At 37.6% G+C, this 27,421-nt stretch overlaps 1 protein-coding gene across 19 annotated transcripts in view; it reads left to right on the top strand.

The window, feature by feature from the left end:
* NRIP1 (nuclear receptor interacting protein 1) overlaps positions 1-27,421 on the top strand; it is a 126,975-nt gene that overhangs the window by 58,164 nt on the left and 41,390 nt on the right. The window contains exon 3 of one of the 19 annotated variants that reach the window (XR_011135061.1): positions 12,422-17,058. The exons of the other annotated variants lie outside the window; for them this stretch is intronic. The gene's annotated coding sequence lies outside the window, so the exon portion shown is untranslated. Of the gene's footprint in view, positions 1-12,421; positions 17,059-27,421 lie in introns of those variants that run through there. 19 annotated transcript variants of the gene reach the window in all.

Below are 27,421 nucleotides of genomic sequence, written 5' to 3'. Positions count from 1 at the left end.
GGTTTGTTTTGAACTTTGGCCTGCAAGTTTTGGTCACTTTTGTAGTACTTTACTTGGAAGGGAAATACCTTGCATCATAAAGCTATCTTGATGTGTTTCTGCATAAGGTTCACAACTTCTTTTTATAAGCATCACTTTTTTAAATATATTTGCTTAGAAGCTACCTGCCCCCGTAGTAATAGATTTCAGTTCCAGCCCAGTTGGATAGAACACAATCTCGCTACTTAAAATGATTCAGTATTTATACTTGGCTTGGTTACATTGTATGTATTATTCCCACTCCATTATTTAACTAGGATGCATACATGCATTTCTTTGATGTTCTTCCATTGTAGCTATTATTCTCTGGATAGTTTTTCTTACGGAATCATGAGGTTGCCTAAAATAAAATAGGTAGCACAATAAGTCTTGACAGTGTTTCTTGCCATCTTTATGACTTTGTAAGTCAAAGTAACATTACTATTAATATAAGACTATTAATAAATCATTGATGCAATAAAACTGGTTTTGATAATGTTCAAGGTTCATACATAGTTGAAGGTGATTATCCTATTTTAAAATCAAGCAGAGGTCAGACTGTGTTGTAAGATACTGACTTTGGCCCAAATAATATGCAGTAGCTTCACAATCAATGACAATCTTTCTTGCTTTAACTCAAATCACATAGTTATTTAAATTGTTAACTGTGAGTGTACTTTGTGGTCAGACACTGATCTTTTTCCACAAAATAAAAACAAAATTAGTGATATTCATGTACTCACTTAAAATTAATACTTTTAAAGCTCTCACTTTTAAAAGACAGTTTAAGCTTTCCCTGTTCTTTCCTCCCCTCCGTTCAAACAGTGACACTTGTGGCTAAATGCAGCTGAGAAATCAAACCGCATGAAATAGCGTTTGGCACTTTGCGTTTGACTTTCCTACGTTAACTTTAAAATTAGTGACTTGCCTAAAAGTTCTTGTTTTTCTTTTAGCAAACATGATTTTCTTACCTTTTCTCAGCTTAAAAGTAAATAAATTGAAGATGGTAATGATTTGATATTCATACGCTAAGGACTACTCCACACACCTGATCTGTACTTCTACTGTAACAGCTGTGGCTGATTTCTGAGGTGACTTGCTAATTTGTGATTTATGGAGAAGCCGTCTTCACCCTACCTAGCTTTGTAAGAACCTCTTTAAGTCATCTTTTGTTCTTGTGAAAGTGTGTTCCTTATGTTTGAAAAGCCTGGAAATATTTTCATCTCCTTTTGGAGGAAGAAGGCAACATCATTATCTTGCAGTTTATTTAGTAACATGGTGCTGAAATGGGCATATGCAGCATCATGTTCTCTATGGAATAATATCTGTTTAAGTGATTTGGATCTAATACATATTTACATGAAAAAGCATCTTGCCCTTCTCTGTGGGGAGGGAAGGTGAACAAGCATAAATTTCATAATACTCATTGCTTCTCTTGCACTAAATCATACTTAAATTGCAGAAGGTTGTTGGCTTGAGAGTTGTGTAAAAAGTGCTTGGCTAGTAAAGTGAGTGTGGAGAGATTTATCTCATCTAATACTAAGAAAATGTTGTCAGCTGCAGTGCATTGATATGTGATTGCCTAAATCCAAAGGCAGTACATGATTTCTATATATTCATACTTGTAATATTTTCATGTTTATAATACATGCACACTGCACTAATGGACACTTCCAGGATTATATTTTGTGTATATTACATTTCAGCTAATTTAATTGCTATTGATCATACCTGAGCCATTATCCAGCATCTTGGAAATAGGATGGACGTTGCGTCTGTTTTCCTGCTGTTTCGGGGTAGAACATACTTCATCAGGATTCTTGCAATGGTCATTGTTAAACATCTTTAAAATTGCGGATGGTGTGTAATTTGCATTTCCTGCTGTAAATATAGCACAGATTCAATAATAAAGGTTTCTAGGTAACATGATAAAGATTGTGTTTGTGACTACAACACAGGATGTTCCCCCCCCCCCCCATATCCTAAGGATGCAGTCTGATGATGGTAGAAGGTTTGACAATGGTTTCACTGGGCCAGGGCTACTCTCTGAGCTTGCACAGTGCGATGAAGTATTTTCATCATTAGATAAGTTTGTGCAATACCATTCAGTTTTGCCTTACTGAATATAACAGGGCACTATTGCTGATAATTATATAATATTCTGTAATCTGCTCTTTTTTTGAACTTCCCTTCTTTTTGTATTGTGCCTTTTAATCAGAATATTATAAAGTATTTGCATAAAATACGCTATTCGATTGGTCATTAGGCATTAAAAGCAATTCTGAGTTGTCCATTGCTTCCAACTGGAATTGTATTCAAAAAAAGAAGAAAAGATGGTCTCAAACTCTCTGGTGTTTTGAGGGATTTGCTTCTTTCGTGTAACTGATTTAAAGGTGGGCGCTTGGTTGGTCTTCCTGGCCTTTACAACCTGGTTAGAAGGGATGCTGCATCCTGCTTGTGTGATTTGGCTTACTGTAGATTTGTCCTTATTTTAGCTTTCCGTACTCTTTGACCTTGCAGTCATTGACTTTGGTCTGGAACAATTTCAAAGTCATGTAAATGAATGTAATTAAGGTATTGCTTATCATCTTGGAGAGTTCACAGAGATGCTTATTGGCTAGAAAGGTTTGTTTACTTATTATGGAAGGTTAATATAAGGTTAAATTTTAGTGTGTAAAATTGCTTCATAATGTTTTTATTTAGCAGCCGAAGAAAGTAATGTTTGAAAAGGCAAATAATAGTTTTATTTGACCTCCATGCATTTGCTGTAGCTTGCAGTATTGGGAAAACTTATCTTCATTGCACAGTATTGTTGCAGCCTGTCTTTCTCCCCATTCTACAAAGGGACCCTCTATAAAACTTAGCTGTACGCCTTTACATAGGACACGTTAATGAAGAAACTACACAAATATTTGACAATAATTGGTATAAATAGTCCATCCACTTCCTCTTATGCCTTTTCTTTGCCCCTCTCTCTTTTTTTTTGTAAGCATGGGATTCATGCTTTGTTCTTTGATAACTTCTTTTAACTTTATTCTTACTGTTGCCAAAAAAAAAAAAAAAGGTGAAAAGAAGTATAAAATGGCAGAAAAGGTTACTGGTTTTTGCCTTCAGTCTACCTTCCATTTCTCAGGCAGTAGAAATAACAGGGCCTAAGACTTTTCTTTTTTTTGACTGTACTCTTCAACTTCATTTGAATACAGTTGTGTTGTGTATTGTTTATGGAAAAGATTACGTACCTGAAGTTCGTTTTTTTTTTTAGTCATCCACGTTTTTGTAGTTATCTAAGTACTACGTGGCAAGTGTTATTAGAAAACTTTTTCCAAACCTTTTACAATAAAACAAATTCTTTTCATCTCCTGCTCACAGCCATTTTTCTAGTAATGCAGTTCCCAGCTGGTAAAACAGGCATCCCTGATGGGTGGTGTCCAAGTGCATGTGTTTTGCCAGAGTTCTATTGAGCTGAGCTCCGTAAGGAACGTCTCTTAAGTTACTTGAAAACACCTTTTTCTGCACAGCTCTCTTTCTGGAGTCGTTCAGACAAAAAGCAGTACTGATTAGGTTAGCCTTATTTTGGAGAGTACTTATATTTATCATTTCTTTCTCATGCAACAAAGTATTACCTAGGCTCTTCACTCTAGAGGTAGCTTTCTTCTGCTTACTAGAACATTTACGTGATAAATTGTTTGTGCAACAGTGAGAATAATATCCTTTAAAGACTGATTTACACAATGAATATTCTGATCTAACTGTTCCTAGGTTCTGGATATATCCTGTATGTCATGTGCAAGAGCTACCTTTTTAAAAATAATTATGTATTAAGTGCTGAGAGCTTCAAGTTCTAGTCCCTGCTTCCCACATGTGCAACTAGAACAATAGTTGGGTTTTTGTTAGAACATAACAGTCCTAACTCCAAGTACTGTAACATGCTTTCTGAAGACAGATAAACCAAAATCTCTCTTGTGTACAGCAGGAGAAGGATAAGGAACTAGAGCTCAAAACTAGAATATAATGATCTAAAACCAGAGAGGGGAACAAATAAGCATGAAATCTTTCACCCTTTGAAGTTAGGAGGAGTTGTGCAGTTGATTTCAGAGAGGCCAGAATTTCACCTTAACTCCAAGATCCCGTATTAAAGTCCTAAACCTTGCTGAATGATGGTGAAAAGGTGTATGGTTATGGGGAGGAAAGCAACTAGCAGAAATATGTTCTGTATCTGTTACTTCAGGTCCTATTTATGGGGAATCGTATGGCAAGATTCCTTCCAGCTTTACCATTCTTTTTGCTTAGCTAACATTACTAAGAGCAAGTCTATTCCTAACTCTTCAAAAAAGTGGCCACGTAATAGTGCACCATTTCTAGGAGAAAAATTCCTCCTTGTTGCTGGAGAATAAGGTAATTTCTCCACAATCAGTAGTGGTCCTCTTAACTCACTGGAGTTTACTTCTCTGCTGTCTTAACCTCTACTCTACTGCAAAGTATGTGCAAAAGCAACACTAATGAACTACGCTGATAGCATATTGTAACCTCTTTGCGCTTCCCCACATAGGTTTTACTGTAGAGATGAAAAGATAATAGGGCCGTGCAGAGTCACATTTACTGAGCTCTGGATTGCAGTATCAAACATGAAAGTTTGGTGGTGTCTTTTGGGTATAGCTCTTGAACATAGCTATCTTAAGTTCTTGCTCACAAACTTTCTGTGAAATGATTTTACAGGATGTTACACTTACTTCAGAGAGCCCTACTTCTGTTTCCTTAAGCTTGCTGGTAGGAATGGTCAATGGCAAGAGAAGGGATATGAGTACATTTCCCCTCCTCCCACACGCACGTATGTTCCTTCCTTCGTCTCCTGAAAGTAGCCTCTGCGAAGGTTTTGTTCTTGCATCTCTGTCTCATCCTTTCAAATGAGTTGAAGAGTAATAATTTCACAGTGCTCTACTTTGTATTTTTCAGATTTATCTGGGTTTTTGAGTAATACACTGGAATTACTGCAGACTTTTTTTTAAAAAAGTGCAGAGATTACCTGGTTAGGACGTGAACTTGGACCATTCAACGTATGCATAAAATAGGCTGACCCTCAAGATGTTATCTTATGCTTAGCTCAGGCTCACTTGTCTGTTTTACTCCTGGAACTTTGGTAGCCTTCCAAAAACCTATAGTGAGTTTGACTTTTGCTGAGTGGATATATAATAAGAGTATTTCATTGACTGAGTGTATGTTTGATGAAAATATTTTATTGAGGTTTCTTAATCCATTCTTCAGAATTCTTTTGTGATTTTTAGTTGATAATAGCTAGTTTCTTATATGTCCAAGAATACCTCAGGGCCCCTAGTGGATGATCGTGAATTGGTTTTTGATCTGAAATAGGTAAATGATCACTTTTGCAGACTTCATCTCCTGGGCCTCAGTTTTATCATCAATCATTTTCTACTGTGAATTCTATCAATGCAGAAAAAGTCAATTATGGCATGCTCTTTAGGGTTTCGAACGGTGAACGATTTTGCTTTTACATTACCTTGCCCTGGCTTTGTTTTCAAGGTACTATAATGTGCAATGGTGGGGATAAACAATATTTGAACACTTGTTTTTTGGCTCTGTTTTGGCTTGCAACACTGAAGGATAATGATGCTATGGTTCTAATGTGTTCAGAACCTTAGCTATGCAAATATCAGCCGTATCGTGTCTTTTCAGAGCTGGACTTGAGCATTAAATTGGCTTTCAAAATGTTCTCCTTGTGTTGATGATCAGACTATTTTTGGCTGTTACCTTGTATCTTTATTTTTGTTATTAATTTTTGAGGAAGATTGTGCATGCTCCATGAGATAAGAGGAGCGCAGAAGTGATCGCATTTCCTCTCTTGCAGCCTTTTGGGGGTTCCATAGGCCGTTGCCCTTCTACTTCTGAAGTAGATTTAAAGCCTCAGATATCAGTTACTCTTTGGATAATGCACTGTGTGAATTTAACATATAAGCATGCTGGTCTCCTTTTCCTGTCCACCTTAAAGGTCATTGTACAGGAGGGAAAGTTGAGTCATGGGCTATAAACGCTTGTAGATCTGCTATCTGATCTAATTCTTGTTAGTTTATCGCTTGGTGCTCTGGCAGATGGACTTTGTCAGATTTATCTGTGGCGGTGCTACTGACCCCAGTTACCTCTCCCATTCCTCTGCCAAAGGGTCCCTCTCCTGTAGTGAGATGGCAGAATTCATGGTGCGTTGTCTCCCCACTCACTGCCGTTCCTCACTGAACAAAGAGAGAGCCTTACGTTCACTTTAAAATGCAGATTAGTCAGTGTGGAGCATGCAGCTGATTTCTGTGGAAAACTTTTCTCTTAAATTCACCTTTGTCGTTCTGAGATAATCTGTGGGATTGGGGAACTCTAATAAAAAATATATTGAATTGCAGAAACAGTAGTACTCGCTTAGATATTTGAGAAAAGTAAAGGAAAATATTGAAATATTACTGAATTTATAGATCTTGTGCTTCAGTATCAAAATTACAGATAGGAGTGAGGCTATTGGAAGGGTGTTCGGCAACACGTGTATTAGAGCTGCTGAGACTGAAATGCGCTAAGACTGGGAGGGAAGTAATGGATGGGGTTCATCTTTCAGTTCTTGAACACCTGTCATACTATCCCAGGGATGAAGCGTGCAGTCTTTTTTTTTCTTTTTTTAATCCTAATTTAGATTCTGTATTTAAAACCTTTATCAAATGACCTCATACATTCTCATTAGGAGGAATTAGGGCAGACAGCCACCTCGTGACATATTTGAAATTGTAGTGATGGCAAAGCTTACTTCTAAAGTCTTAGGAAAAATGAAATGATAAAGTCCTGCAGTATAAGCCGTAATTATATGATCATTTCATATACTTTTTTTTACATTTCTGATGAGTGAGAGCCTACATTTTTCTGGGTAAAATGGGGCTCATTCTGGATGGCTCAAGCATGAAATGCTTGTCATTTCTAAAACCATTTCTGCAACATTCTGGATGGATCAAGCATGAAATGCTTGTCACTTCTAAAACCATTTCTGCAAAAATGAAGTTTTGTGCTCTTCAAATCACGAGGTGTCTCCAATAATGTAATGCATCTCGGGAACAATAAATGAAAGTGAGTTGGAGGAAAAAAAATATGTGCGTACCTTCCAGACAGTAGCCTTACTCAATAACGTAAAGGTAGGTATGCACGCTTTTTTATTCATTCACTAGACTGTGCAAACAAATGTGTATCTATAAACATAATTCATAAACCAATTCTTCTGAATTCTGACACTCCCTCCAGACTAATCGTGTGCTCCAGCACTGCATTCTTTTATTTCTTATTTATAAGTGAACTGCTTAAGATGAGTAGAAATAACGGTTAATTACTAAAATAAGATTACAGAAGAGAAGAAAAAATACAATATCTTTTGTATACTTTTATTGGCTCTTTTTAGTTACCCTATAGGTGCTACTTAGTCTTTGTAGTTTGCTCATCTGCAATATGTGCATAAAACATTTTCTTTTGGAAAAGCGAAAGTGTGAATGTCTTACGTGCAGTTGTTCAGTGAGCGTGGAACAAACAGGAGGTTCGTCTTCCATTGTATATGACCAGCACTGAATGTTTTGATACTTTGTGTGGTTTGTGAGCATCACTTCCTCTCAGTTTACGTGAGTACTGTTTGCCACTGCTTGGTCATACAGGCATAGGTAATAAGTCTGAACTAAGCTACTGTCGTGGAATTACTGGAGGACTTTAGTTTAAGCTTGCCATCTTTTATTTAAATATTTTTGTCTTGGCAGCTCTAAATGTAGTAGAAAATGTTTTACTACCTGTTGTGGTTTAAAAAAGAAAATATCACACACGTCCTTTCTTGCATAAGTGATAAGATACCTTCTTACATGTCCCCATATGTGTTTGAAATTAGATTTTAATATATTCCATGAGAGCAAGGAATGATAATGTGCAGGTGTACTAGTGTAGCAAACTGGTTGGAAGCAAAGATGTGGACAGAAGTTGGGCCTGCCTTAAGTGCATTTAGAGAAGGGGAAAATACCTGAGCTGTCCCAAGGCACAACACTATTTTCTGTGCTCTCTGAACGTAAGTGAGAGCTGCTGGATGTGGACAGGTAAATTGGAAAACTGAATTGAGTCTGGCAGTGGATGTTTTTTAAGAGAGTCTTTTTTTAAAAAAAAAAAACAAAACAAAACAACAAAAAAACCCTTAGTTCCTGGGAAAGCCCTGTAGTGGAAACCCAAAGGAATCTGATGGAGGTGTTAAGTCTTACAGTTTTAAATTCTTGGAACTTGAGGACTTTGATACTTATATTGCTAGATTTAACACTGGATGAGGAATTAAGGAGATCACCAAAATTTGACAAAGCAACTTTGTAATCTGTGGGGACAGAGGAGAGGGAAGGAAGGTCTTCATAAAATGTTATCCGTGCATGGGTGGCAGGAGTTTTAAATAATTCCTTTAGGCCAGTGTCAGCATCCTTGAATTTTACAACTGATTTAACAATATAGAGGAAAGAGAAATAGTGTGGAGAGAAAAAGCAGTAGTGTGGAGAGGGAAGGTTCTTTGGGAACCATACTTGAACTGTTGCTCACCTTTGTGCAAAGCTTGTTTAATGCTCAGAGATTGTCTTATGTGGAAGAAGGGAGGTTGGTAGGAGCACTGTTGAAGGCCCTTCTGAACATGTGGTCTGCTGTGATCCGTGGAACTAGAGACTGCTAGTGGTCTTGAGGCAAAATTTTGGGACCAGTGGAACAACATATTATTTTGTGCACTTGTAGAGAGCCAGTGGAGAAAGTTATCTGACTTGGGCGTATTGTAAAATGGGTTAAAAATTGGATGTTCTAGCTTGTTATATGTGCCACTGTCTTCACACAGATCTTGCAGAGTCTGTTCTTTTGTTGGTACTTTGATAGGAATCTCTTTGTAGGCATTAGCTTTACAGGGGATTTTTATAAAACACTTTATGCATATATGATGTGATGGTACTGCTCTGAGCCTGGTAGCCAATCTAGGGCATGTACTCTGAGGGGTGCAAAAATAGCAAAGCATGATGGATCATTTTAAAATAAAAATGCAGTAATCCTAGGCAGCAAAGTAAATGAACAGTTCCATGTTGCGCTACCCAGTTCTGGGGAGGGGCTTTGACTCGGATTGGCGGCTGCTTGACTTTTGGTCTGCACTGATTGCTCATTGCTTGACCTAATATAAAATAACCCCTCCACCACCACTGCTTTTAACAACCCCTGCAGTGCTGCTTGCAGCTGTTTACCAGTGAAATGGGAAGAGCTGGCTTAGTCTAAAGCAGCTTAATTCTTCCCTGAAGAGTTTGTACCCTCATCACTGGATATATGAAGTACTTGTATCTTTTCAAAAGATATTTATGTTTTCTATACAGACTTTCAGGTACAAGACCCTTTTAAACAAATGTATATAAACAGACTTTGAAGGTTAAAATTGTCACTTTTATGAGCCGTATCAGACTTAAGCAGCGTAAGGAGAAAACTGCCAGAAGGTTTAGGTACGTATTTATACGATAAAGTCTGTGGTGGATTTACTCTGTTGCAAAGATATTGTTGAGCCTAAACCTGGACTGGCTTATAAATGAAGGCAGGAATGCTTATGTGTTCTCTTTTCTTTACATATGTCTTTACAATGGGTTTTTTTGGCAGGGGGAGGAAGGTGTTTTTGTTTAGGGATGTGTTGGCTTTGCAGCAAGCAATTGGATGGTCCATATCTATGGTGGTACACAGCGGCCCACATGCTTGCAGTAGGAAGTTATCAACCTTGGCCTGTACATGCTGTGTCCTGCTTTTGTGTACAAGGCTGACTCTTCCTCCGTTTGGGTTTTTCTGTTCTCAGTGTGAAAGGCTGGGATGCAGACCTCTGTTCCACTACTGAAAGCAGCAAGGACATGGAAGTTAGTGGAACAGGCAGGCTCAACAAGGTTATCTGTGCTGAGAGAGGCTCCGTGAAGGAAGGAGAATAGGGAGTTCCCAGAGTTTAAAAACTAATCTAGGAAAGACATCTTCAAAGTAATTATAGCATACAAACTTGTACCTGAGACACAGAGAACGTAAGAAAAGATTATGGTTCTAAAAGAGCCTTTTTAAAGGGATAGCTGTATATATTTCTTCCAACATGCAGAACTGGACATGCTTGACACTTTAAAATTCCCTGTTATTTATTCCTTCTATGAGAGAAACCTGTCTCAGTTCACTTTCATTGCTTCCTGCTTCTCTTGTTCGCCTCAACAATGGGTGTGAGAACATCAGATTCAAGTGGAGCATCCATATGTTTGGGAGAAATATCCTTATTCATTCCTTTCTTATTTCTTTCTCTCTCATCAGTGGGGGTCGTCTAACTTCTACTAATCAATTTTCGCTTTAAGGCAGTGTCAACAGATAACGTGAAACTTTCCTTACATGGAAAGGGTGACGTTACATATGTGAAGGAAATCTTGGGCATATTCACTTAGTTAGATATGGAAATAGAACAGAGAAATAAGAGTAAATCCTCACCGATAAAGACTGAGGACATAGATTGACATTACAGCTAGGTTACGCTGACCAGGGCAGTCCTACCTCTGACCTGGTAACCTTGCCTCCTCACTGGTATGAGTAGTGTCATTATACTGTGGGGAGCCAGTGTAAGAAGATAAATTATCCTGTTAAAAATCTAAATATTTTTATGTTGATTGAGCACCCTGAACAGGTTTATCACGGGCTCAGAAAGGAAAGTGCTTTTTATTGATGAAAGGGACAGGGGAAAATGTGTCCAGTGGTGGAAGTGGCAGGGATATGGAACAGTGGGATTTCCCGTTTTGCTGTCAGCTTGCCATTACATTGGCTTAGAAGTAACATTTAACAGCAGCCTGGGCTATATTTGGATGTGTTTTGTTATCTTGTACTGCAGCTGGAAAATAACAGTCCCTTGTCCTCCTTACCTAGTTATATGTTGCCACAACTAGAGTGTCTCCTGAAGAGTGCTGGCACAAGTTCACTGATCCAGTTAATGATGTCTGGGCAAAGATTTGTGTAAGGACACAAATGCAAGTAAAGGAAAATGAGGGACTGCAACTGCTTTTGCTTTCCCCATACAGTAGTGCTCATCATGGCCTGAACCTGTGGGTCAGATGACTGAGAGCAGTAGCAAGAGACGGATAAAGAAAACACAAGACCTTATAAATGTTAGATGATTCCCTGAGCAAAAAGAGCATTGCCTAATTCCAAGAGGCTATATCAATGTTGTGAGCTGCTTCTTGTTTTGTCCTTCTTTCCCAACCCTTTTTTTTCCTCTCCAAAGCGAAGAGCAAAAAAAGTATAATCAGGTGCTTAAGCAGAGGATGTTTTTGAGTCAGGCTGATGGGATAGTCTGTTCTAGCTTGTATTTGCCAAAGGAAATTGAATTAAATCAGAAGACAAGTGGAATGACAAATTTTATTTCTGATGTTATTCATATAGAAAAATGTCTAAACGTGAACTGCAGTGACTGGCACTTTAATTGTTACACTCTTTCCATGTAGAATGCAAATCCTTAACAAGTGACTGTTGTAGCCCAATCTTCTATAAAAAGGCATGTGCAGTTAGAGTAACTTCTGAATGCATTGGTTCATTGGTTAAACTAATTTTGACAGAAAAGAATTTTATGAAGACCACTCATCTCATGTGAGTTCTGTAATAACAAGTAAAGAGGACAGGCTTTAAATTACTTACAAGTTTGTTGCACTGTGGTGGGTTTTTTTTTTTTTAAACCTGTAGGCTAGTTTACAGAATTTTTGTTCCAACCAACAAGCCATTCAAAAGTGTCATCAAAAGTACTCTGTAGGCAAAAATGCTAGACGGATGTGAAAATGTTAGTATATGTTTGATAAGAAGGTATAAATCGGGAGAAGCAGATCAGGTTTCGTAAGTTCCAGGATTCATGAAACTGTTTCCTGACTCAGGAACATGAAAACTTTTGTACCTAATAGCCAAACTGAAAAAAATGAAGTAGACAAAATAGGAATAAGCTCTTCTGTTTACCACTTTGCAGATCTTGTGTGAAACTGACACATGTTAACATTAGAAACAAATTACTACTGGCTCTCATCTGTCTATTTTCTATTTATAAGACATAGGGTGTTTTAGCCAAAATAGTATTGTTTAGTGGGTAGGGTTTAAAAAACAGACACTGTTTGCTTTTGTCAAAGTTACTTTGACAAAATGCTTTGTACAGAAATTAATTCTTAGTTGCTAAATCTGCTTAGAAGTGCTGATAGCGCATTTGTTGACAAATTATTTGAAACACTTTAGTTTCACTGTTGCTGCTGAAAATACTAGCTTTTTTTTAGCCCCTGAATGTTTTATTTTTAACTCATTACAAAACTATCCTGAATCAAAATAAAACAAATATCATTGTTTTTTACAGCTGTTTTGTGACAAGGAACACTCTCCTCCTGTATTACTTTTGTGATATGGGAACATCAATGACAGCAGTGGAAGAGAGTTGGAGGAGCTGTGGAATTAGATTGTGTTCAGCTAATAAACCTTCATGCTGAAATGGGCAATTGCAAAGCTGTATATTCCAAAAGGAGAAGTGGAGTTGTGTATATTGTGTACGTATGCAATGTTAGCACTTAAATCAAGAAGATCTTTCTAGCTTTCTCCTTTGTAGCCATCTTAAGAGGCCCTGGATAGTCCTAGTGTTTGGTTTCTCTGCTTGAGGCAGAGAGACCAGGCAATTGCAGGCTTTGGAGAGGCAGAATGAAACCTTGGCCTGTCCCCCTATAAATTGCTAGGATTTAACCAACTGCCACACACAACAGGATTGGGCAAAGGGCACCCAGATCTGCAGTTCTGGAGGCATTTTGCCCTTGGTGACACAGATGCTGGATTTGCTGGTATACGATACCTTTTGGTACTGCAGCAGTCCGTCATTCCTGTTATCCGTCTTTAATTTATGCAGCTATCTAGAGCCTTTTGCACTAAGAATTTATACATGTTCTATACAACATGCAATGTTCCTGAGCTTAGCTCTGAAAACTGTAGGAGACCTTTCATAAAGTATTGATGTTGTTCAGTATATGAATGTAAAAACAGAAAAGGAATGACTGTATTGCAAATTCAAAAAAACCTCTTAAAATATGAATAGATTAGCAGCATTTTATGCTGACTGTAAATATCATGGATGAGACCCACTCTAGTTTGTAAAATGTAACCATTGGGGAGATTCAGTAGGCTTTTACTTCCTGTCATAGAACGATTCCTGTTGATTTACATCGAGAAACGTGTGTTACAAATACTTCTGGAGCTGCTTTTGACCTGTTGCCATGTTTGAACATTTTTTGCCGTATCTGGAACAGTATGCACATCATAGAACATTAAAAAAAAAAATTAGGTTACATTAAAGTTTTTTTTATGTTAAGCATAATGTTTGAGAATTGTATATGGCTCTGGCTAGGGTTTTGGAAAGCTGTACTTAACCCAAACAATTTTAGGCTAAATTTGGAATTGCATACATATTCAGTTATTGAATTATTTACAATATGTTACATATCTGTATTGGATAAGTAACTCTTACTTGAAAAACGGGCTTTTTGACTTGTCTTTGACTTGACAAGCTGAGCTACCCAATGGTCCACAGTACTGCATGTGCTGTGATTGCCAAATAGCTGTCTTGACCAATTAAATTACTTCTTAATATTCTTTCTACTCTGAAAAATACCTGTATTCTTAAAATCTTCTGAATTAAATAGTACAAATATTGTTAGACTTACTGTGGACTTTGTTTTTCCAACTGTGTTTGGGTCTACACTATGAATTGGCCTGTGTCTTGCAGACATGTAGCTATCAGACTGTATGCTAAATATGAGCTCAGGTCTTTGCTTAGGCTATTGTACTGCAGCACTCTAAAGAAGTTCTTTGTAACAGTACAAATGGACAGTTAGCCCATATTGGGTTTGCAAGGAGCTTCAGAAACTACAGTCACACTCTAATATAGTTATTAAATATTGAAATCATTTATTTTTCTGGTACTTGGACATGTAAAAAGCATTAAGATTCAGCAATACTTAAATGCAAAGGAAAATATTGATCATGATTTGGAAATGTGCTATTAGTTATGGAATAATGTTATAATTTTTCATCTTTTACTGTTTAAAAATTAATCCGTTCCTTTTCTCTCTGTGGCTTAAAAGGCTTTGTTGTGCAAGCTGGAGGCTCAAGGCGGGGAGCCTCCTGGTTCTTTTCTGTTCAAGAAGTAGCTTTGGAGAGTATATTGATGGCAAGGGGCTCGTGGAGTTCTGTCTCTTCTTTGTATGAACTTCCTATGTACCCTAAAGTTTCCTCCTTGTTCTGTAGCTAATATTTTGAAAACCAATGGAACAATATGCAGAAGGGCGTACTCCTCAAAATGAGTAGTTCCAGAATCTGACCCCCTTGGCATCAGCCATCAGAATAACTCTGGGAGCAGAACTGTGAATTCTGTTTTCTTGTGTTTGCACTCGTAATTCTCAAAATTATGATTATTTCTAATTTTCTTCAATTAAAAATAAATTTAAATAGTCTCTGGTATCAGATAAATATTTTTATCCTTTATTCGGATTTTTGCCTCATCAACAGTGATAGCCTTGAGTACTTTATTTTTTATTTTTCCTTCATCTAGGACTTGCATACATTTCTTTGACTTTCCTCCCTGTACTGATCGATCTTGCTGTTACTTTTCTTTCACCAGCTTCTTCTCAGAACTGTTATCTACTTTGCCTTCAAAAAGTCAGCCTGCAGTCATTTTTATTTCATGTGATAGTTGGACAGGATTGTGTTTGCTTTTAAAAAACAGAAAACAAAACGAAAAAAAGGGTTTTGAGAAGATCCTAAGCAGGAATATCCTTTTCGTTCTTTGGGAGTGACTTTTCTGTTTCCAACTAACCTGTGCATGGTGTACTGAAGTACTTGTTTTCTCTTATGGATGACTGAGAGTCAGTTTGTCCCATACTCCTGTCAATATAGAGGTGATTTGCATTTCCAGATCCTGTTTCCTTTCCAACTGGATGTTAAACACACTTTACCTTTGCAGTATGTAGATAAAATTGAGATAAAAGTAGTAAGAAACAAGAGGTAAAGCACTAAATGTAGTGGGTATTAGTTTCTGCCGGTAGAGTGTTTCGTCCACCCTTTTATACAAAGATTTTCTAATTTATTTGTTTCCCTAAGTATTTAGAGCCAGGAGTCTGTCTTATGCATCTGTACTAAAAGGCTGTCTTTGACGTTTTGATTTCACTATAATAATCTCTGACTTTGACTTCCACGTGAGACTACTGGATAGCCTGTTCCTGAGGCTGAACTTGACCGCGGCTATGAAGTTTCAGCCCTTGAAGTAGGCAGCTGCCTGTCTGCGTGGAGGGCATGGGTGGCAACACGCTTGGGCAGTTCTTCAGCAGCTGCCCTGGCTTCCTTTTGGCTTCTGGGTGCAATTCAAGGCTTTGGCCTTGATTACTTTTAAGCCTAACGTGACTTGAGCTCTGGCTGAGAAGGCTGCCTGCTTTTTTGATCCAACATAGCAATTAATGTCAACTGGGATACTTGACCTAGATCATCCTAGCTTTTAATGTCAAGTAGCTATTGGCAGGAAGTTCTTTGAGAAGGACTTTTGACTTTGGAATGCGCTCCCCAACCTGGTCTGATGGAGTCAGCTTGCTGCAGGGGCTCAGTGCCAGGCCTATCTTATTTCTTTGCCTATGGAGATGAGGAATTGTTGGTGCTTCTCCTGTTCTCTTTTGCCTCTGAGGAAAGGAAGATTAGTATGGGTATATAATAATTACATTCAGATTTTATACTTGAACCATGAGGGAAGACATGTGAAATACACTTTAAAGAAAAATAGCATATGTGCGTATGTACATAAAAGGGCTGTTCTTTGAACTTTGTTGAATTGAGTGCTGTGCATGAACATTTCCTCCTAGAGACCAGTTTGAAAGTATAGTAAGTTAAATTTAGGTACACAGTGTTTTCTTTCAGCTTTGTGGAAAACATTACAGCTCATTGCCAGTCACGGAAAGCTCCCTTCCTGCTGGGAAAGGAGGTTTGTCAAACTGTTAAAACCATCACCAAGTTCTTTAAGTATCCCCGATAGTCATTGCTGAAAGTAAAGTAATAGGGCCCACTTTGCCCTCCAAGGTGTTTGATGCTTTTTCCTAGCCATGCCATTTCTGATGCAGTTGGTCAGTTTAGTAAAGAAAATACTGAGGAGCAGAAGCAATTTTGAGAAGGACAGCTCCTATTTCAAGTGCTGTACAACCACTGTAATGCCAAAATCGGAGTGAACTGTTGGAATATAAATACATTGATAACTTTGGCCTGGAAAAACTGAATTCTCCTGCAACTCCTGAGACATCTGAACACTTATTGGCAAATGTCCAATAGCCAACCAAAATGACAATGGATATAAAAGGAATAGAGAGAGGAGGGGGAGATGAAATTGATCTAAAGCCCTGAAGCTCCCTGTTCAGGGAGTTGGCATGAATTTTTAACAGCACAGCTACATTAGTGCATCATTTTCTCAGGGAGACTGCACAGTCCTGCAGGCTGACAGAGTGCAGCTTGCACATCTGCTTTGGGCAGCAGAGAAAGAGGAGAGTCTAACCACCTTCCTCTTTCAAAACATTTTGATCCTCTTTTCAGTCAGTCTGGTTTCTGGAGAATTTCTGGAAAAAAGTGTTTAGGAGAAGAAAAGGGAAGAAAGAAAGAAATTAGAAATGGGGAAATAAATTACTTGCCACTGGAAAAGGTTAGGAAATACAAAAGTGGAATTAGAGAATATTCAAAATTTTTGTTGTCGATTTATCCGAAATTGTCATAAGGGAGAAGTATGAGGTGATATAGGTAAAATTCATCAGATGGCTTGATACGAAGTCACTGAAAATTCACTGATTTCAGATTTTGGATTCTACTTCTTTAAAAACAAATAGAAAAAAGGAAAAAGGCTTAAGAAATGGAAAACGAAAAGGAAATGGACAAGAAGAAATACGTACCTCATACCTAAAGGGAAAGATCTATTAGTAAATCTTTTTTGAAGACTAGTATGAAGAGAGAAATTTTATATGCTAATGCAGAGAGTTTCTATCCAGAGTTAGGCAGATTTTTGACATGTGAAGAAAAATGCAGAAGGAATAAATGCAAGCTGCTAAGCATGCTGAAATAACTACTTTTATTTACATGATATGAATTAGTGTGTTTAGGTGAAGGATTAGTGTTTGTGCCTGCTAGCAGGCATTCGTTGTATGGAGTGGAAAACTCTGAATACTGAAATGATCAGAATAGATCAGAATGATGGAGAAGGTTATGTTGGAGCTAGAACATACAGAGCAGAATTTTTCTTAATGATGCTGTAAAAGTCTACCTCTGAGTTGGGGTAGCGGGGAGCCCTATTTATACACAGTGAAGAGAAATAGGAGCCCTGTGCGACTCTGACAGGCAGTGGAGACAAATAGGGATTTCTAGGATGTGATTCATTTAACCTCCTTTAGACATGTACTATAGCATGAGATCAGTTCCACCCGTAGAAGAGCCTGATTTTCTCCACTGACTGTAAAAGGATACTAACATGACCTGCTCAGATACAGATACCTGCATTGTAAACATCTTTATTTGGGCTGGTGAATTCTGGCTTGGCAGCCACATCTAAGAATGGAAATGCAAGGGTGCTCTGTTATTACAGCTTGTGGTTAACTGTCAAATGCCCTCAGTCGCAGCTGAATAAAGCCTCAACACCTTTTTCAAAATGGAATTTGGCATGCCAAGGCCTCCTGAGATCTGCCTGGGTAGGGCTAATGATTCATACTGAAGTGTGGTCAGGGCATCACCCCTCTGCTGTCCCCTTGGGCCCCCAGGAAAGCAGAGCAGAGGCAGCAGAAGAACGGGTGCACGCTACTCACTCCTCTTCTGTTGGTGTACGGGAACACCAGCGGTGGTTGGAGCTACAAGGTTGGGTTCTGTGGCATCACTGGCAAGAAGCGACCACGCGAATGGTTCCACCATCTCTGCACTGGGAGCAGGAACCTCCTTCAAAGAGCTGGAAGCAGTAGCCTGTTGCATTGTGCTCATATAGTGGTGATTGATTTACAGGTGAGTGTGCACAGATGTGACAAGTGGTCAGACTGTGAGCTCCACAGGGACACCATTACTAGAGAGTAGAGTGTACCTTTTAGTGACAGGCTTAGTATTTACCTGTAAATCACCCAGCACATGTTTGGTGGACCATGAAAAGTAAATGATTTATTTAAGCTGGTTCCTGGACAAAATAGGAGTATTGCAGTGCATCATTAAATAGAGCCACAGAAAACACAAGAACTGGTATTTTGCAGCTTCTAAGAAAAAAAAAAAAATCTGTAAAAAAATTTGTAATTTGAATCTTATTCGGGCTCTAAGGAATATACAGAGGTAATTTTTTTTTAATAGGTTATTATTGTGTCCATACAAATCCAGTTTTATAACTTTAGGGCTTAGAGGTTTTTGTTTATTTGTTTTGCTGGTGAGTTCCTAAATAAATATATTTGTCTTTTTCACTTGCAGACACAATTTAATTTTTTTCTTACAAATTTTCCTTCATTTTAATTGGAATACCAGCATATTGTATGGTTGACGCAATATTCTCTGCCTACATGGTATAATGAATGTCTCTAGAATTAAATAAAAAGTTCTTCTATAATTGTGTTCTTGTTAAATGCATTCAAGTTAAATTTCTTAAGGGAATTTTGATAGGGAATTAACTCAAAGCAGATTTTTATCCAAGTTCTATTAAAATCCCAGGCATTGAAGCAATCCATCAAAAACAAACAAACAAACCTTAAGGTCTAGGGATGTCAATTTTAGTCATTTATGCCTATTATGGATTATATTTATTAAAGCCATTTTTTTTAAAAGTTGGCCTTGCAGTGGGGAATCTCTTCATTTTTTTTTTTGCAAAAAATAAACATACCGTTCTAATTATTAACCCTATTTTCTTACAAACTGCTAACTCTGTACAAGCTCAATTTATGTGTGTTTACCTAGTAGTGAAGATACCTAAATTCTTTCCAAATGAAACTGTGATGGGATGGGAGGAGGAGTGCTCCTCAAGTCATACTGGTAGCCAGTACAGCTAGCTAATGGACTGGTGAGGCTGATTTCTTCAGCTAGTATATTTTTTTTTAAAGTCTAAACTTACATTTTAAAATCAGTGATTCTCACTTTCTAATTGGTGCTCATATTTGGAAACACCACTTTGTTTTTTACCCTTTTCCTCTTCCCCTCCGTTTTTTCCCTCTCTCTGACATATCTCCCCTAGCCATGTATCTCTTGCCCATGCTCACATATGTGTTCTGACCTTCAGCCTTTAAAGTATTGCAGTGCAGGCTTATGCTAGAGTTGCTCTTGTAGTGGAGCTGTAAGTGGCCTAGGCAATAACTCGGAAGTGTTTGAAGATGCTGCTGCTGAGGAGGTTGGAGAGCTTCAAGAGAAAGCAGCTATGTTACTTCAGAAAATGCTCAGGGTGGAGAGCTGTACCGTCTGACATACCTCTAATAAAGCATCTCAGTAATGGGAAACAGGGATGTAATCTTGAGCTGAGTAGCAAAAACAAACTAACAAACTGATGTGGATTAAAATTAAACTTTTCAGGGTGTGTATGTATGTTGTTGGAAGTATAGGAAATGATGCAACAGTTGTGTTATTTTACATCATGACTGACTTTAAAAAAAAGTATTCAGTTGTTTTACTGTTTTTTATAACTATTATTTCTTCTCTCCCTATTCTTCATCTATTTATTCCTTTTTTCTTTTTTAATGGAGAGTATTCTTTCTTCATGATTTTGTCTATTTTTTCAGAATCTTTGCCTTTTCTTTTATATTTTTGCCTCCATTTGGCTTAACACTATTGCTGAACACTGATTAATTTTCTGTATATCTTCTGCATCTCTTTCAAGGCCTGTTGCGGAGACAGGTCTTCCATTGAGTTCAGTCTTGAAATTAAGAGCAGCATCAAGTGTAAGACAAACTTTTGAGACTGTGTAAGCTCAGCATAGGCCTTGAGGTCTGTATTCATGCCTTTTTACAGGCAAAGATTAAAGCCAAAATAGTCTCGCAGCCTTGGGTTGCTCTGCTGATCCTCGCTGTAGACGGGAGGAAGCTGAGGAAGGAAAGCTGCTTGTCAGCTGCAGACCCAGCCAGGCACACAGGTTTCTAAGGTCCTGTGATTCCAGCAGACTCGATTTGGGGTGCGAAGGCAGCTGCAGTTGCTGGGAGGGAAGCGTCCTTTTTAGGATGCTGTTTTAGCTTTTAGGTCAAAACCTCTTATGAGATGGAGGTTCCTGCATCATTGTGTGGCCTCTTTTCATATGTCAATTGGGGGGGGGGGTGAGAATTGTGTTTAGTTTGTTTGTTATTTTGGTGTCCTTTTTTGTCCTTCTGTTTCTGAGATGGATCTTTGTAATGTTTCAGTAAAATGTATGTACAACCTACTTTTTAAATAAAGACACATGCTGTACAATACCAAAGATCACCTACAAGATGTGCTAAAACGATGGCATGTTATATTAAAGACCTGGCTTGTACCAAAAAAAAAAAAAAAAAAAAAAAAGGCAAACTGCTGGTTTATTGTTAACTTGGGGGGGGGGGAAGGGAAGCTCCTAGTACATTGCCAACTAAAACTGCTTTAGGTGTTTCTAGAATTTATTTAAACTCTGCTTGAGTCAGCTTCTGTAGCTTACTACCCTTAGCTTTAAAAAATTCTGACTTACCTATTTACTTGTGTTTTCACTCAGTTGCTTTATGTAACTTTGAAAACCTCTATTAAGTTGTCTCAGAATATCCTCTTTCCTTGTAAGAAATAAACCTGGATCCTTTAAGCTTTTCATTATAAATTTCTGAGATCATGTATCAACTTCTTTTCTGTCTTTTCTTGACATGTATATCCTTCTTCATCCTTCAAAACTAAGAACCAACAAACATCTTGAAACTTCAGAGGAATCTTTCTTTTGTTTACCCTTCCACAGTTGTATTGTTCTTCGGTTTTTTTTTAAAACTTCGGTATGGATTAGTTAAAAGATATTCTTATCCTCTCCCATAGTAAATTTTTTCCAGAAACAACACTACAGTATTAGGTGAATAAAAACCAAGTTCGGAGAAATCTGAATTTTGGCGGAGGGTTTGCACCTACACGTGCCCATTGCAAAGATTTTTTTTCACTGCAAGACAAAACTCAGTGGCAAAACAACTTTGTAGTTTGGCTTCTGCTTTTTTTTTCTTTGGCCTTTAGACTAGAAGAGAGTGGCTGTGCCAACCCAGGTACTCGGCTGCACTGGCTGGGGGGCTGGCCCAACCCAAGTCTTTCCTCTTCCAGCCAGCCTCCAGGGCAGGCAGCTTGGTTGTCCAGGGGCTGCTTCCTTCTCCAGGGAACAACTCCTTCCCTTCTCAGGGCAACAACACTGTGCAGCTTGTCACGCTCTCTGAGCCTGTCACAGACATCACATGGAAGAGTAAAAACATTCTGGGCAAACAACATCCCTATTAGAAATAGTTAATATTTTTCTGTGTTCCTTCTGTGTTGACCTGTCCTACATATCTCAAGACATACTTAAAAGGTTGTGTGTGTGTGTGGTTTTTTTTTTTTTTTTAAACCCAAATGAGCCATCTCTTGAAAGTTTATGATAGAAGACTGCCTGTTCATCTTTAGGTTCACACTAAGGGAAATGTTTTGTTTGCATCAACCAAAGTATTGAACATCATTTGTTTCAATTATTTGGGTATAACTTTATGAAATACTGAGGAACTTTACTTTTTAATTTACTGCACCTAAACATTGTAGTTGTATTTATGTTGGAGCATGATTCTATGATCCTACAAACTTGAAAGGGTGATTACCAGTGTGGGATGATATTTAAACATGTAAATTGATCCCTTTTCTTTCTTTCTTTTTTTTTTTTTGTGAATTGCAACAGCAGCACAGTCTTAGACTTGCTGTGTTTTTTGTGTTTTTTTTTTCTTTTTTTCTAATATAAGGAGGATAGTGTGCTACTGTGATGTAGGTAGGACAGAATTCTGGTACTTAACATCTAATTAAAGGGAAAAAAGTCATTTAAAGGGACATTATCAAGTTCAGTAGGTTGCAAGCTTGATTTAATAAAACTTTTAAAAGTTTATTTTAAAAAGAACATGGAAATATTTTGTTCTTTATGCTTTTTGCAGCAAATTAAGAAGGTAGAACAGGAACACAGGACAAGATACAGGAGTGTAAAGGCCACGCACAGCTGGTAGAGGAAGAGAGCTCCCCCTTCTGTGGGTAAAATAAGGGAGTCGGTGTTGTGCAGTGGCATGATTTCTTTGTGGTGTCATACAATCAGTAATGACACTTCAAAACCCAAACCTGTAGGGGACATACAGTTTGTTACGTTTCTGGGTAGTCTCATTATGCTCTATTAGAAGTGGATCTTTAGGCTGCTTTTGAAATGAGGAAACATGGGTTACATACATACAACATATATATATATATATATATTTTAAAAAGTGCATACGCAGCTATATATATATATTATAAAAAATGTACACCCCCCCACATATATAATATAATGCATCCAGCTGCCATGTAGTAGTAGACCCAGAAACCAGTTTTCAGCTAAATGTCCAGGATTGTCCTGTGCTTTTAATGAACCTATGCAGTCTCTACTGCTTTAAATTGAAACTTGAACTTCTGTGATGGAGGAGTTCCATAGAAGGGCAAAAGAACACTAATCAGAATTTTTGGCCCTTTCTTGCAGTTTTTCTTATGGCAGTTGGTAGGATGGCACATATGATCCCTGTAACACGTAATTAGTATTTCTCTGTTGGTGAATGATACTGTATGCCATCTGCAAGTGATTGTAACAAAGTATAACTTTAAAAGTTGCTTATATTTGAAGCAAAACTGGAAATAAATCTAATAAAGCAAACAACAACAACAACAAAGATGCTTTCTTGATGGGTGGATTAAAGGATTTTCCGTGTATTCTAAACCATTATGAAAGACTAGTAAATCCAGTTTGCATGTAGGTTGGTAAATTTTTGAATAATTGGTTGGGTTGTAGTTATTGCACATTATTGTAATATTCCAATTTTTGGAGTTAATTATGTCCTTGCAGGAGATCTGATAGCTCATCCTCAAAGAAACATTCTGGGCCAGCATTGTTTATACTTTATTTTTTTAAATAACCAAGAACAATCCAATAGCTTCGTTCTAAATGTACGTATCAAAGAGCCTTCGTTGTCCTTGCAATAAAGCTCTTCCTTACTTACGTTCCTTGATTTCCCTGTCTACCTAAAGAGTGAGATCTCCATATTTCCTGTGATAAATATTAGGTATTTTTTCTTGTTAAATTGTCACTAATTTGCTTTTGAATTTATGGGCTCAATTCTGCACTTTTTATATTCTGTTGAAACTAGTGCGTTTGTTCATGGGGATATATATCTTTTGCTCAGGTTCTGCCACTTCTTGTACTTACTGATCAACGTGTTTTGTAGTAAGATGTGATAAAATAGAGTGGGTAGTTCCATAGGTGGAATTCTTTTCTGAATTTTTAATGCGGAAGCCTCCTGACTACACATGGAAAAACCATAACTAGAAGCTTACATGATTGTTACTATTAAGAAATTCTAGCCCTTATGTTTCAGAAGAGTTGGTTGAGAGTTTGTTAAGGGAAATTAATTTACTACTGTTACTTGTGTCTGATGACAAAGAGAAAAATCTAGTAAAAGAGCTTACAGTGACCCAGTATAAATAATCTGAACTATGCTAAAACCAGTTCTACAGCATCAACTCCTTTTCCCCTAATTTTGAAAGGATCAAAGATAAATTTCTTGCACATTAGGAGATAGCTATAATAAAAATGTATATGGATAATTTGGCAGCAGTCCAAGACCATTAATATGCATGCCCTGATCTAGCTGTGATGGCAGCTAGCAGTCACTCTTAACTTACAGCTAAATGTTATTTAGTCAGCTTGGAGAGCCTTCCTCAATGAGCTGTACCTATTCTGAAAGTTTTAAAAAAAAAAACAAACCTGAATTTAAGGCTTTTGTTGCCTGGATTGAGATGAAACCTCTTGATTTGGAGAAGTAGAACCCAACCTGTCTGGGGAGCAAAATTTCTTTATTTGGACCCCAAATGACAAACCTCTATAGCCATATGGATACCTGCATAAGGATGGACTGCGTATATATTGAGCAGAAATATTGTCTGTATGGGCAATATAGAGTCACCCTGACACAAGACTGGTCACATTAACATACATGCCTTTTAGATGTATGTGAGCTTTGCCGCATGTAGCAGCACTGTGAGCACCACTCCTACGGCATGAAATTTATGTCTATTTTTCGATAGAGAGGGGGCTGCAGGGCTCTTGTGGAAGACAACAGTGAGAAATAAGATGTGAGAATAATTCCTCTAGCCCTCGCCTGCTCCCTTCCCGTATCTAATTAGCTGTTGGGGAAGAAGACAGCAGGGAGCGGGCTGCAGGCCAGATGAATTGTTACGGTGGATTGGATCTGGCCTGCAAGCTGCAGTTTAGGCATTCCAGTTTGGATTACAAAATACAATGTGAGGTTTTATATGAATTTCTGACCCAGCTTCCCTGAAATGTTGGTGCTACCTTGGGCGCTGAAATTTATCATGTTTAGAGATCAGGATTTTTTTCTGTTTTTAAGTGGGAAACACTTTTTAGAAGATTTTGGTAGTTTCTTTTCCATGATTATCTGTTTACTCTCTTTGCTTAGTGCAGGAGTAATCCTTACTGCTTTTCCGCATTACTTTTTTTTGGGTTTTTTTGGTTTTCTTCTTTTTTTTTAGTCTAGCTTTGAAGTGCTCTGTCTTAGGGCTTTTGCTTTATTATCCTTTGGAAACACTTATACGGATAAATGAACCTTGATGTCAGGTGGTAGTGAGCATGAATATTCCAGAGCCAAGTTGCCCCTGCTGTGGAAAACCTCCAAGGATGAGGATTAAGGGAAGGAAATTTTCTATGAAGTTCTTCTCACGGATGTTTCTTGCCAGTTCTTCATGCTCAGATGGTGAACGTGCGAGCTTAGAGGACAAGGCTGTTTCATGAGCCTCGTAGTTCCTTTGGGTAGTGTCTGGATTCTAGAGAGTTTAGCTGCAATGTAGAGCCATCTGCATAGGTGCATTCTGTTATATTTGGGTGGGTGTTAGATTTGTTGGTCCTTTCAGGCTTTTTAGGGCGTATCATAATACTTAATTTTGCTCTTGTGAGCAAATAAATTAGGGTTTTTGGTTTGCTTGGTTGTTGTTTTTAAGGCTAATGCTTAATTGCAGTGAGGAAAGGTTTATGGTTCAATGTTGTTTTTTTCTTTCCTTAATAGGGCTGATTCATTAACTCCTGAAAGCTCAAACAACCTGTAGGATCATATTTGATACTCATTTATACAATTATTTTAAAAAAATATAGGTTACATTTCAAGTAGTAATTGATGCATTTCATCTCCTGTATCTTTTTGAGTATTAGTACTCAGTTTGCTTTTTCCCAGTATCGTAACTTCTGCTTATCTGTGATTTCTCAATAGCAACTCAGTAGTGCAGTGGGGAAGATGAAATAGTGGAAGAGAATTTTTCCATTTTTATGGACTTGGCAGTGTATATACCTAGTAGCTCAAACCATTTTGCGGTTGTTAATGCAAAATTAAAAAGCAGAAAAATCTTAAGTTGCTTTTTTTGTTTGAGAAAATAATTGTCCTCGCAGTATTTTCATTTAGCAAATCTGTGTTTTTATGTAGCCTTATGCCTCTTGAAGAATACATTTTATGTCTTTGTTTGGCACTGAATGTTGTTAGTCATCCATAAATGAAAGTAATTGGAAAGTGACAAAGCTCTTGTAAATATTTTGAAATCGTTGTGTGCATTAAAAAAATTTGTGAAAGCTTCCTGTTTCCGATGCTTTAAATGAATCAGCCATGAAGAGGACTTTATTGCTGTCAAAATACTAAGAATTAGCAAAACTTGAACTGATTGTTTTACACTTTGAGAGGCTGGAGCTGTGTTTTGAGATATGCAACTATGTACGCACTTTGTGTGTCTTCTGAAAAAGAACAAGTTTAGGATCCTCTGTGTTTTCTTAAGCCAGTAGTTTGTCATAATCTGCTATAGGTTAAAATTTTTTAAAGAACTGTTATGCATTCATTTTATTGAGGCTTTATGTTAGTTTCTTGGGATTATGTTTGCTATAAGAGAACTGAGGAGTCTTGTTTCTTAAGAGGTCTATCTAGGGTTTCTCAGGAAGGGAAGAGAGAATAGCTCAAGATAATTGCTTATGAACTTTTTTCTCCCTTCCCTTTTATTTTATTTTTATTTAAAAACATTATTGATTCTGATGACTCGGTCCACACCTGAGCTTATGGTACTAGCTTTGACTAGAACAGGAAAAATCTCACCTGCTCCTGCTCAAGTTTCTGTTGACCTTAATGTGAGAAAGAATACCACTGCTGAGTTATATCATAGGAAATGGAGTCAGGAGGTCTGTATTTGACTAAGACATTACAGATTTATAAACATAGGAGTTTTTAAGGCTGAGGAAAAGTTGGTCTAACATGTTGCAAGTTGAGATCTATGCAGTAAAATGGGGAATGCCTGATTGAGTGTGGGTAAGGCAAAGAATCTGCAATCTTAAATTAAGAGTTTGTAAAGTGAAATAATAATAGTGTAGTAAGAGAATGCATCGGTTCCCTTGTATTTCTAGCATTCTGTTCTCTGGAAAACAGAAGAGGTTTGAATTGCTTTATGACCTGGGAATTGGTATCATTGAAGATAAACTGAAGCATGTTTGGGAAAAGGAAAAGGGATTGGCAACTGAGTACCCAAATAAACTTGATAACCAGAAGTCCCTGCTGACTAATGTTGGCTTCAGCTGTTCTGTTGGATACATGGTAACAGTAGTACTGTGTGTGTTGCTGGAACTGTATAAATATATTTCATTCTTTTGTTGGGCTTATCTGGTTGTCAGCTTCTTACTTTTTTTTTTTCAATGACCTGGAGTACCAGTAAAAAGTATGCATGTGTAACATAGATACACATGCACGTGGAAACAAATTATATATGTATAAAACATGATTGACTGCCAGATGCTTCCAGTTTTTCCATTTTCCATAACTATCTTTTTTTTTCTGAAATCATTATGCTTCTGCTTATTTTGAAAGATGTCTGACATTTCCAAAGACAATAGCAAAGTATTTAAATAGAAATATTTGAAGGTGAATATTGACAATCTGATGTTTCCGTGATTATAGAGAGACTGATGGGTCTCTGCATTATGGACATACATATAATAGGAGCATGTCAAGCTCCTTCAGCATAGGTGTTTTAGTCTGTCCTTCTAAAACATGGTTGTGAATGCTGTTTAAAAAAAAACACTAATTTT

Source organism: Struthio camelus, chromosome 1 (genome assembly GCF_040807025.1).
Source record: "Struthio camelus isolate bStrCam1 chromosome 1, bStrCam1.hap1, whole genome shotgun sequence".
NCBI lineage: Eukaryota > Metazoa > Chordata > Aves > Struthioniformes > Struthionidae > Struthio > Struthio camelus.
This window is presented reverse-complemented; position numbering and strand designations above follow the sequence as displayed.